This window comes from Diceros bicornis, unplaced genomic scaffold (assembly GCF_020826845.1).
Source record: "Diceros bicornis minor isolate mBicDic1 unplaced genomic scaffold, mDicBic1.mat.cur d_74_multi, whole genome shotgun sequence".
NCBI lineage: Eukaryota > Metazoa > Chordata > Mammalia > Perissodactyla > Rhinocerotidae > Diceros > Diceros bicornis.
The window spans coordinates 657,959-668,963 of record NW_026690930.1 but is presented as its reverse complement, the minus strand read 5'-3'; the positions used below and the strand labels follow the sequence as shown (position 1 = coordinate 668,963).

At 45.4% G+C, this 11,005-nt stretch overlaps 1 long non-coding RNA gene across 1 annotated transcript; it reads left to right on the top strand.

The window, feature by feature from the left end:
• Positions 1 to 1,221: 1,221 nt before the first annotated feature.
• Positions 1,222 to 2,503, top strand: LOC131402390 (uncharacterized). The gene is made up of 3 exons (XR_009218622.1): positions 1,222 to 1,408; positions 1,900 to 1,976; positions 2,464 to 2,503. It is a non-coding gene; the product is annotated as an uncharacterized LOC131402390 (long non-coding RNA).
• The last annotated feature ends 8,502 nt before the right edge of the window (positions 2,504 to 11,005 follow it).

Here is an 11,005-nt window from a genome sequence, read left to right as displayed (position 1 = left end):
AAAACCAACTCTCCAGTGTTTGCAGCTGGTCCCCCTTCAACTCTTCCTTAGACTTCACCACCTACTTACATGGAGCCCACAAATCTGCCAGAGATGCAAGCCCGGGTCTTCTCAGGTCTTTTCTGAGCATACGTCCAGTCCTGGGCGTGCACATTGAACTCTGCCTTCCATGTAGATGCAGTGGCCCTTCTAAGCTTTTATTCCCCAAAAAACTTCCTCCTCAGATGCCTCCTTTCCAGATCTTTTGGTCTGTCTGCTGCTTACCCCATTCATCACCCCTTACCCAGACATCTACCAGTAGGATAGAGCTTTAAATCTTTCATCAGACAATGACACCACCAGGAAAGTCCCTCAGGCCTGAGGGGGAGAAATCCATGTCAGCTTCTGCACTGGTCCCTCAGGGACACAACAGACAGGTCACTACCACCCGGTCACACAATCACCCTGTTTCAAGGACAAGGTCAATGTTTGTCCCCTGGCACCAGGTAGCCATGCAAGGAATGTGGGCTCCCAGCCTCACGACCTCTGCTGTACTGGGGAATGGCAGCTGGTAGGTGTTAAGAAAAACACCACAATGCTTTCTTACACAAATCCAGCCACGTTTTCCTTCATTAATCACTCCTCTGGTTGCTATAATTTTTGTTATGTTCCGGAGTTCTGAGACAGTTGATTCTGTCAGTTTTGTCCACTGAATCTTTGCTTCAGTGGAGAGACTGATTCTGTGAGCATATTATTCTGCCATTTGTGTTAACGTAGCTGGGGAAATGTTTTGATATGTCACCCTTTTCCTTATTCTCCCTCATGTTTATTTTGTTTGGTTGGTTTTCAAAATTTTTTCACTTTGTAAAATTTCCATATGAATTTAAGAATTAACATCACAATTAAAAAATCAAATTATATTATGGTTTTTAACTTTCTTACATTGAATCAAGTACTTTTGAGGAAAACTGCTCCTCCAATATTGTTACCATTCAGATCTGCCTGAGCCATGAACGCCGTCTGTATACTTTGTATGGCTGATGATGAGGCAACCCCTCAGGTCCCACCAGGCATAAGACAGTCACTTCCAAGATGCATTTCTCCCAACCTCACCTATAGGGTAGAGGCTGTAGTAGGTTGAATAAAGTCTCCCAAAAATTTATGTCCACCCTGAACCTCAGAAAGTGACCTTATTTGGAAACTGGTCTAAATGCAGATATGATTTTTGTTTTGCAGATATGATTAAAGATATGAAGATGAACTCATCCTGTATTTAGGGTGGGCCCTCAATTCAGTGACTGGCATCCTTGTAAGAAGAGATGAGGACACAGAGACATGGAGGGAAGAAGATCATGTGAAAGACGTAGGCAGAGATTGGAGATCTGCTGCCGCAAGACAGGGAAGCAGGAACCACCAGGAGCTGGAAGAGGTGAGGGAGGATTCTCTGCTGTTGGTAAACTGTGTGTCAATTGTAGGCCTCTCCCTTTGTTCTCACTCAAACCATAAAACCTAACAGTACCTTGTCTTAAAAATTCTGATTATCATGTGGCTTATCATATGGCTGTCCTGAAGATCATGGACCACGCCCCATGCCATCATTTAAATTTCTCAGGTCCACAGTTATCACCCCTGAACTCCTTCATTTCTCATTGTAACTCACTGAAATCATAGTCTCCATCTAAGAATCAGTAAGGAATAATTTTAAATGTATGGGAGAGAAAACCCAGCTAAATTTAACTTAAAATAATTTAACAATATAAGAAGAAGGAAGAAAAGATTCGATGAGGGAAGAAATCAGCTCTTGGTAACGAGACTTGAGGAGTAGATTGTGTCAAGGCACAGAGATGCAGCATACAAATGAGGGGGCAGGTCTTGTCCTGACCGTCCCTGATGCCCACCCCTACTCTGCTCTCATCCCAGGTGGTCTCAAACCCAGTCAGCGGCTCCTACACTGTGACCTCGCTCAGCTCCACTCCCCAGAACTCCAGGTCTGGCAGGTAAGAACCCCGTGTATACCCAGCTCCTCCTCCTGTTCCATAAAGTGTCCTGTGCCTGGATCCTGCTGGACCAGAGAGGGCCATTTGACACCCCATTGCTAGGACATTGGGGATTTGGAATATGCAGATTAGCTCACACTGAGGAATTAGAACACCCTAGTCCTAGGGAAGAGTCAGCCCCACACCAAAGCTGTGGGCTCTGGGACGGAGCCATCACTGTGTTAAATCCAGAGGCCACTGTCAGGAGGCACAAGGCACAGCTGTGCACCTCCACTCCCTCTCTGCCCTTCCGTTTCTCAGTCACTCTTTGACCCTCTGAAATAGGCTTCCTTCTCCATGACTGCTAAGACTGCTCTATCAAAGCTCTTCAAGAAAGTCCAGAAAATTCCAGATCCTTCCAAAACCACCTCAGTCCTTTTCCTTCCTGACCCAATGAAAGATCCCCGCATCTCACTTCTGTAACTTGACCCTTTTTGGTTAATTTCAGGTGTCAACTTGACAGAGCTAAGGGATGCCCAGAAAGCTAGTTAAGCATTATTTCTGGATGTGTTCACACGGCTGTTTGTGGAAGAGATTAGCATTCAATTCCATAGACTATGTTAAGAGGCCCACCCTCACCAGTGTGCGTGGGCATCATCTAATCTGTTGAGGGCTCAATAGAACAAAAAGGAAAAGAAATGGTGAGTCCATTCTCTCCTCCTGACCTGGGACGCCCATTGTTTCCTGCCCTTGGACATTAGAGGTGCTGGTTCTCAGGCCTTTGGACTTCAGCTGAGTTATACCACCAGCTTGTCTGGTTCTCCAGCTTGCAGATGGCAGTGTGGGACTTCTCTGCCTCCATAACCTCATGAACCAATTCCTGTAATACATCTCCACATCTCTATGTTTATATATATTCTATTTCTGTTTCTCTAGACAACCGTGACTAATACACGTGGATGACAAAGTCCATAGTAGGTGCACAGAGAGAAACTTTCCCAAAGCAAAGGAGGCTCCCCCACCCCACAGGAGAAAGCAACTCATCCCATCCTGGCAGCATGCATCAGCACATGCACGCGTGCGCACACACACAAACACACACAAACACATCTAACCTTGAAAATGTACTCAAGCTCAAACTCTCTCTCTCTGCCCTATTGTTCATCACAGTGCTTATTTCCACATGGCATGTTAAAAATCCTTTGCAGTTTATTATGTCTTTCCTCACGTTAAGACTAGGTCAAACAGGGGCAGTGAGTCTGTTTAGCTTTTTTGTAGATCACAGGTTTTACACCAGAGTTTTGTATGTAGTAGGTGCTCTATAAATAGAACGACCAAATAGTTTTCTCTCCAAACTGCAACATATTGAGGAATGAAAAGGGTAGTATTAATAATTATGATAGGACAACAGGAAAAATATCTGCTGAAGACAGAAATTGAGGATTTAAAAGGTAAGGTGAAATGATCAGTTTTACATTTTAAACAGATCACTGTAACTAGAATCTCGTAGGCTGATTACAGGGAGAGAGGATTTGGAAATCTTAAGCTGTAATTGCCAATTTATTGCAGTATACCAAAAAAACTTGATATCTTTGCATAAATGTAGTTAAGTGGATGGGTTTAAAATATTTCAGGAAGTGAACTGTTAGTATTTGAATTAGGTAGGTAGGTAGGTAGGTAGGTAGGTAGGTAGATAGGTAGGTAGGTAGATAGACAGATATAATATATGAGCTCTTTTTGTGTGCAAAGCCATATGAGAACACTGTTGAGGGAAACATCTAGAAAATCTACATTAGTCATGTCTATATGGAGTATCCCATTTAGTGAGAACTGAATATTGAAAGAAAGAGATGATGCACATATAAGTAAAGTAGAAAAAAATATCAACAAAGAGGAAAAATGGAGTTTTGTAATTTAGGTTGCTAGAGCAGGAGAGTTCACTGTGTGGGAATGGTATTTTGTGTCATTTCTGAAAGGTGATTAGAAATAATTCAAAAGTGAAGAATCTGTAGGAGGATTCAGGAGGGTGGATGGATGGTTCATTGACATGAATGTGGGGTGGCAGAGCGTCCAGAATGACACTCAGGGACAGACAGGATATTAGCACAAACAAGTGAATTTGGGAACACTGAGAGAGAAGTGAATTATTTGGGAAAGTGTTTTTTTCAATTTGGAACCTGGACACTGTGAGTCGAGTCATCACTGATGGGCTGAGTGGGCAGGTAGATATTTGGGTCTGGGGGGCAGAGTCAGATCTGTGCTGATTCTTTGAACATTTTTAGCTCATTAGTGGTATTTGAAGCCAGGGAAATGGATATGATTGCCTAGTAGGAGGGTGCAGGTGGACAGCAGATGTCAGAGCAGGGCTGACGACTGGGAAGCATCAGGCATTGTGGGTTGGTTATAAAGAGAAGCCAAGAAGTGACTCAGGAAGTTTGGAGCAGGAGAAGGACAGTGTAGCACTGGTGGATCCCAAGGACAAATGAGCTTTCTAAAGGAACTTGAAGGCCACAAAGTCACATGCTACTGCAGGACATGTCAGACAAATAATGAAAAGGCCACATTGGAATAGTAAGACCCCTGACCTGTGAGCTTAGCAAGACAAGCATCCACAGAATGGGGACATGGGATCGGTTGCCAGTGTGGAAACAGAGGCATTGGGATGTAAGTGAACTTTTCACAAGGAGTCCCTGGCAGGAGGAGGAGAGGGAGGACATCGAGGGTGAGGAGCATTAGGAACAATGGATAAGGGATTGGTTTGTAGATGGTAGAGATTTGTGCATATTTGAAACATGAGGCATGATCCCAGTAGGGAGGTGATTGAAAGTACTGCGAATATTGAAAGCATAAGGTCATTGAAATGGAAAGATGAGATGAAAATCAGAATGGTTTTAGCTAAGAAAGAAAAATATCTGTATAAAACAACAAAAATGGTGTGATAAATGAATTGCTTATGAGGAAAATTTCTAGATCTGATGACTAGAGTGTGAAATAGTTCTTGTGTGGTGGTTAACAATTTGTCTGTGAGATATGAAGTAGGTCAAGAGAAAATAGTTGTATGGAACTCAGGAAATGGAAAGAAATTAACAGAGCATTCAGGAAGCGTTAGAGAATGCATGGAGGCCCATTGGTTGCTGTTGATTCTCTGTTGGGACCCCCAGGCTCCTCGTGTGCTCTCTCTTCAGTGGTGATCCTCAGTGCAGGTGTCAACATGGCATGGCAGGTATTTGGAATCATCCAAAGTCAGAGGCTTGCAGGGCAGATATGAGGAGATTAAAGAATTAGGGAGCGTGGTGAGTGGGTTATTGAAATGATGGACCACAGAATCCAAGATTAATAGGGAGGAGTAGGAAGAGAGAAGGAAGAGAGCCTTGTTAAGATACTCTAACTGGAGTAATCTATTTTCTTAAAGAATGGTTATATACAGTAGAGTTCTTTGTGTAAAAACTAGAAATGTGGAAATTTGTAGAGGGAATGTGGTGTTTCTGACTTACTGATTTGCAAGCAGGAGAATTTTGGGTGAAAACAGGCTCTGGTGTGGAAGTGAGTATCTAAGGGTGGAAGAGTGCGTGATTTCATTAGAGATGGGACACTCAAAGGAGTTATGGAGTCCTTGGATCTCTGTGTCCCAATAACGTAGGTTACAGGGTACCAGCATGTGTATAGTTGACAATGACAGAGAAGGGAAGAGAATAACATTCTTAAGCAAGACGGAGGAGGCAAGTTGGTCTGGATTTGCACTGATAGAGACACATCAGCTTGATAGTGTCCCAGAATCCCGGTCTCAACGTGTGGTGCCTATATCAGCAGCATCAACATCAGCTGGGAACATCTTAGAAATGAAAATTCTCCGTTGCCTCCCCAGACCTACTTGGGTTGAGTTCCAGCAATCTGAGTTATAAAACCTCTCCAATGATTGTGATGGACAGTATGATTTGAGACACATTTCTCCAGGGAGAGAAAGAGGGTACAATATCCAAATGAGCTGAGAACATTCTCCATGGATGGTAGTCTTCATCCTCCTCTTTGTTCAAATTTTGCATTTTATTCTGTTTTTAAAGAGAAAGCTCAAAAAATATGTCCTAACTTCGTAGTAGAAACAACGAGACCATGAAACTAAAACCAAGTAGAAAACTGAAGTTCTATACAGGCTGAAGGCTGAGCAGCTGTATATTCCAGAGGTCAGTTACTAGAATCACTTCCCATCCTGGCAGTGAGGTCATGTGCAGTCAATGGGAGGAGACCTTGGAGAATCCCCAGCAAGTCTGTGGATACAGGGGTCTGCAGGGACTCCAGGCCTGCAGCAGCGAAGGAGAACTCTTAAGTCCTTTGGATTCACAAATACCTTAAAATCAGTTGCACTGGGGGGTCCAGGTGAATCCCTGGGCCGTGGCTGGAGCTGAGGGGTCTGCACACCAGCCCAGAGCCCACCCCTGGCCAGTGTCCATATTGGACAGAGATGAGTCCTGGTTTGGGTGTGGGTCTCTCATAGCCCCTCTGCAGGCAATGAGCATCTTTTGGAGATATCAGGAGACAGACACAGAAAGTGAAGAAAAGCATGGGAGGGAGTGACTGTGGCCTCGAGGACAGACGAGATTGCCCAGGAGGCAGAGAGAGCAAGGAGCCAAGAGAGGTATCCTGAAAACACAGTGAGGAAAGCAACATCAGTACTGAAGAAAAAAGAGAGTGATGTGGTTGAGAAATTCCCCATGAGACAGGCTTGACTCTCACAGCATCTCTTTGTAACATCCATCGTGATCTTTACCTTTCATGATAACATCAGTTTTTATTTACCATGATTTTTCTTCCTTTTTATATTAAAATTGATAGGATAATTGATGCTGAGGAATTAGTGTTTTGAACTTATATCTGTTTTTTCATTGAGTGTTAACTCAATGAAGAGATGATACCTACTTGAATGAGATTTATCTTTTAATATATATTAAATCTGATTCCATAAATTATTCTGATTTTGCATGTAATTTTTTTTTTTTTTTTAGCTGAGGGAGATTCACCCTGAGCTAACATTTGTTGCCAATCTTCCTCTACTTTGTATGTGGGTCACCGCCACAGCATGGCTGCTGAGTGTTGTAGGTCCACACCTGTGAACAGAACGTGGGCTGCCAAAGCAGAGCTTGCCGAACTTAACCACTAGGCCAGGGGCCAGAACTATGATTTTGCATCTAATATTAACATAAAATCCATCAATCTTTCTCTTCTTTGTCACATGTTAATTCAGACAGAGGTCATTTCTGTATCATGAATTAAGTATCTCTTGTTTGTTACCTGGCAAACCTGTGTAGCTTTGATTTTGGAATCTTAAAAATGAGCATACCCCCTGGAGGCATTATTTTCCCCGTGGAGAACCTTGGCAGCATGCTCATTGCCTTCCTTCCCACACCAGATCCAGAGTCGTGGAAATGTGTTCACCTTGCACACAGCACAGAGCACATAGGAATTACTCCATAAACATGTGGTAAGTACAATTGGTGGCATCATCAGGTCATTCACAGAACGAGACTGAGAGAGAGTTTCTTTATATCAGGAAGGGGAAGCATTCCTTTATATTTTCAATCAATGTTTTAATTTGTAACATTGTAACGTGAACACCGAGTATACTATATGTATCAAAATTGTGTTCTGAAAGTTTTCAAAAATCTCTAAATCTCAGAGTAGAGAAAAATCAACCTCTGTGAACCTGTCACTTGCTTCAAAGATTGTCAACTCGTATACCATCTGGCTTCATTTATCCTCACACCCACCCCGCTAGAGTTAACCAGCTGAGATGGCTGAGAGCATATCATTTCAGCTGTAAATATTTTCAGTTTCTCTTACAGATGAGGGATTTTTTGAACACAAACACACTAATGTTATCACACACAAAAATAAAAGTGTCATTCCTATAATCAACTATCTGGTCAGTATCCAAAGTCCCCCAGTTTTCTCAAGGTGATTTCCTGGTTTTGCATTTTATTTGAGTCAGGTTCTTAAAAAAACCCTTTTTTTGCAATTGCTTGATGTGTTTCTGAAGTGGCTTTTACTCTCTTACTAGTTCATGCACCTTGATGTTTGGGTGGGATATGCCTGTGTGTGTTTACATGTCTACACCGAGGTGTGAATTCTTTCTTTCCTGTATGGCAGTGCCCTGGCAGGAAGGGCCTGTGCTGTGGGAACCAGGATTTCTACTCTGCATCTGGCTGAACTGAAAAGGCGTCCCTGGGTGACACTTGCAGCCTTCAGAAAGGAGGGGGAAGAAGTACCAAGGAATTCAAGACAATGGCCCTTGTCTTACAGGGTGTTTCCAGGGCATGATTTTCAAAATGCCGGGTGTTAACCCTTTAGCTCCTAGTTGTAGGGTGGGTTCTGGGTGTGAGCTCAGAGTAGTGTCTGTTTACCACCCATGTGGGAAGCGTTTCAGTATTTTAATTGGTAAGTTTGTGTCTGTTGTGTCTGTGTTGTCTAAGATGGGTTGCATTCCCCTGCTGGACCCACTGCTATACCTGCCCCTCTGTGCCTCATCTTTCAAAACTCCCAACAGGCAAGTTTCACATCCCTGTAACACACATCCACATAACCACAGCAAAGACTGGGGAAAAGAACACAGTCATCCCAGGGGCTACGTGCTCTGTGCGCTCAGGCCCAGCTGCCCCTTTGGGACAAGTCAGTAACAACACGACTGAGTGTGTAAACTAGTGATTGTCTGAGACCATGGACCTCAGAACACCAAGGTCCCAGATGTCACCCTAGGCAGCAATGGACAGTGTGGGTCATTCAGTGGCCAGGATTAAGGTCTATTATCTTGGCAAACCAGAGCTCACCCCTGATCCATCAGCCCCAGCCAGGGAGGAATGGCCACGATGTACCTGACAGAGAGGCTGGGGGCCTTCTAGGGAATTTCTGCCCAAAAAGAATCATATAAGGAAGTGCGAGGATGCTGGAAATCCTAGTTCACAGGGAGTGGTAAGGTTTATAGAAGAAAGTCCTGTTGTAGGTTTAAAAGCTGCATCATGAATCTTTTCCTCTGGATATGAAACAAGTGGGAAAAGGACTTCCATGGCATGGGCCAGGATGCCAGGAGGATTCCAGTCTAGGCGAAGGGTGAACAGGGAGCCCTAGAGGCGGCCTGATGGGGATGTCCTGTCGGCCCTTAGTCCATCAGCACATGGTCTTCCTCTGGCCTTGTCTTTTCCACATGCAAACTTTTACCTTTTTACATTTTTTCCTCATTTAGTGTTGATGCAAATCCAGAGACTGATTAGAAAATGGTAACTTCCAATATTTGGTCAAAAGAAACCTTAATGGGACAAGCAGAAAACATTCCTTCTTCCTGGAAAGCTGTAGAAAGACAGCTGCTGTCCTGGGGAAGGACATGGTCCTGGCAAGTGGTATTTGAAAGACATCTACATTTCAGTGGTTGTTGCTCTGCCTGGGAAAGTCCCTCCAACCTCTACATCCAGGGAGATCTGAGGGGCTGTCTCTGCTCCTGGCCCAGGTGAACCACACTGAAATGCACCTGTCCTCTGAGGAAGGGGGACTAGAGAGTGTCATTCAGTAGCCAGGGAGGGGACTGGCCGTCCTCCCTTCTCCCACATACCATAAGCTCTGACCATACATGTGTTCTTAATTCAAGGCGGAATGTGAGATTCTGTGTCTCATTTACATGAGCATAAGAAGTGAAAGAACCACACCACAACACCCAGGCTGTGACACAAACAGAACTAACTGCAACATTCAAATCTGATATTTACTCTTAAACATATACTAATGCTCCTCCTCAATGGATAAACAGTCCCTGGGGTGCAGATGTCAGGGATTTGGAGGGGGGTCGTGCCCTCCATCTGGGGCTTTAGGGGAAACCAAGGAAAGTATTCAGATGTCTCCTTCACTTGGGGTGGGGGGGAAGAGCTGACCCGGTGCACCCCGAGGGTCCCAGTGGCCCTGCTCAGGAGAAGCTGAACTTGTGGTCTCCAGAGGGTTATGGCTCATTGCCAAGGGCACGGTGGCTGAAGAGAAGAAACAGACTATTTTGGGGTGCCTCCCTGAGATTCACGGCACACCTCCCTGCCCCCCTTCACTTTTATCTAAACCCTGTGCCGAGTGCTCAGTCCATCAACAGCACCCTGTTTGTCCCTGATGCAGGAGGCATCATTTACCATCACCCATTTCAGAGGAGGCAACCGAGTCCCAGAGAGGAGAGGGGAGCGGCCTGTCCCAGGCCTGGTCAGCACTGGAGCTGGGATCTAGGCCCATGCTTAGCCCGAAGCTGTACTGAGCCCCTGGATTCAGTCGCTGTTGGTCCGAACACTCACTTGGCCCTGAACTGGAGGATGTCCAGTTCCTCTTACTCCTGAAGAGCCGCATTTTGCTCGCCTTCTGGTGTGCGGGCTCCAGCTGGCAAGAGACCCAGTAGCTACAGGACAGAGTGGACCTGTGAGCTACCAGGAGCCACACCTCAGGTGCCCCTCCCAGAGCCTGCCAGCAGCTGAGTCCTGGTGCCCCATGGGTCACCACGCTACGAGTTCTGAGGCTGATCAGCGATCCAGGCCACAGGCTCTGGAGCTGGCCATCAGAGAGAGTCTGGCCTGCCCTCACCCAACTCCTGTCCCCCTCACCTCTCATGGACACTGATGGGCTCCATGGCCTGGAACCAGGCCCCAAATCGCTCGTCGGGCTCCAGGTCATATGCATTTGCAGCCTGCTGGAGCAGCTGGATCCTCCTGATGACTTTGAATTTCTGGGAGGAAGGACAGGATGCAGACAAGGCTTGGGTGGGGAACGCTGCCAGGGACTTGTGCGGAGTGAGGATCTGGTCTGGGGTCTGTGCTCACTCGGGACCCCTCCTTCCTTCCCACTCCATTCAGGACTTGCCTGTCCTCACAGTTGGCTTGGCTTGAATTAGTTCCTCATCCAGGAAGGTGTCCTTGATGCCAGCCCCTCCCGCACCCGCCAACGTGACGGGATTCCCAGCTTTGTGGATCTGACTCTCCCAATAAATGTAAGACCCAAGGGATGAGGACAGAGAAAGTCTTGCCAGGGGAGGTCTCTGATTT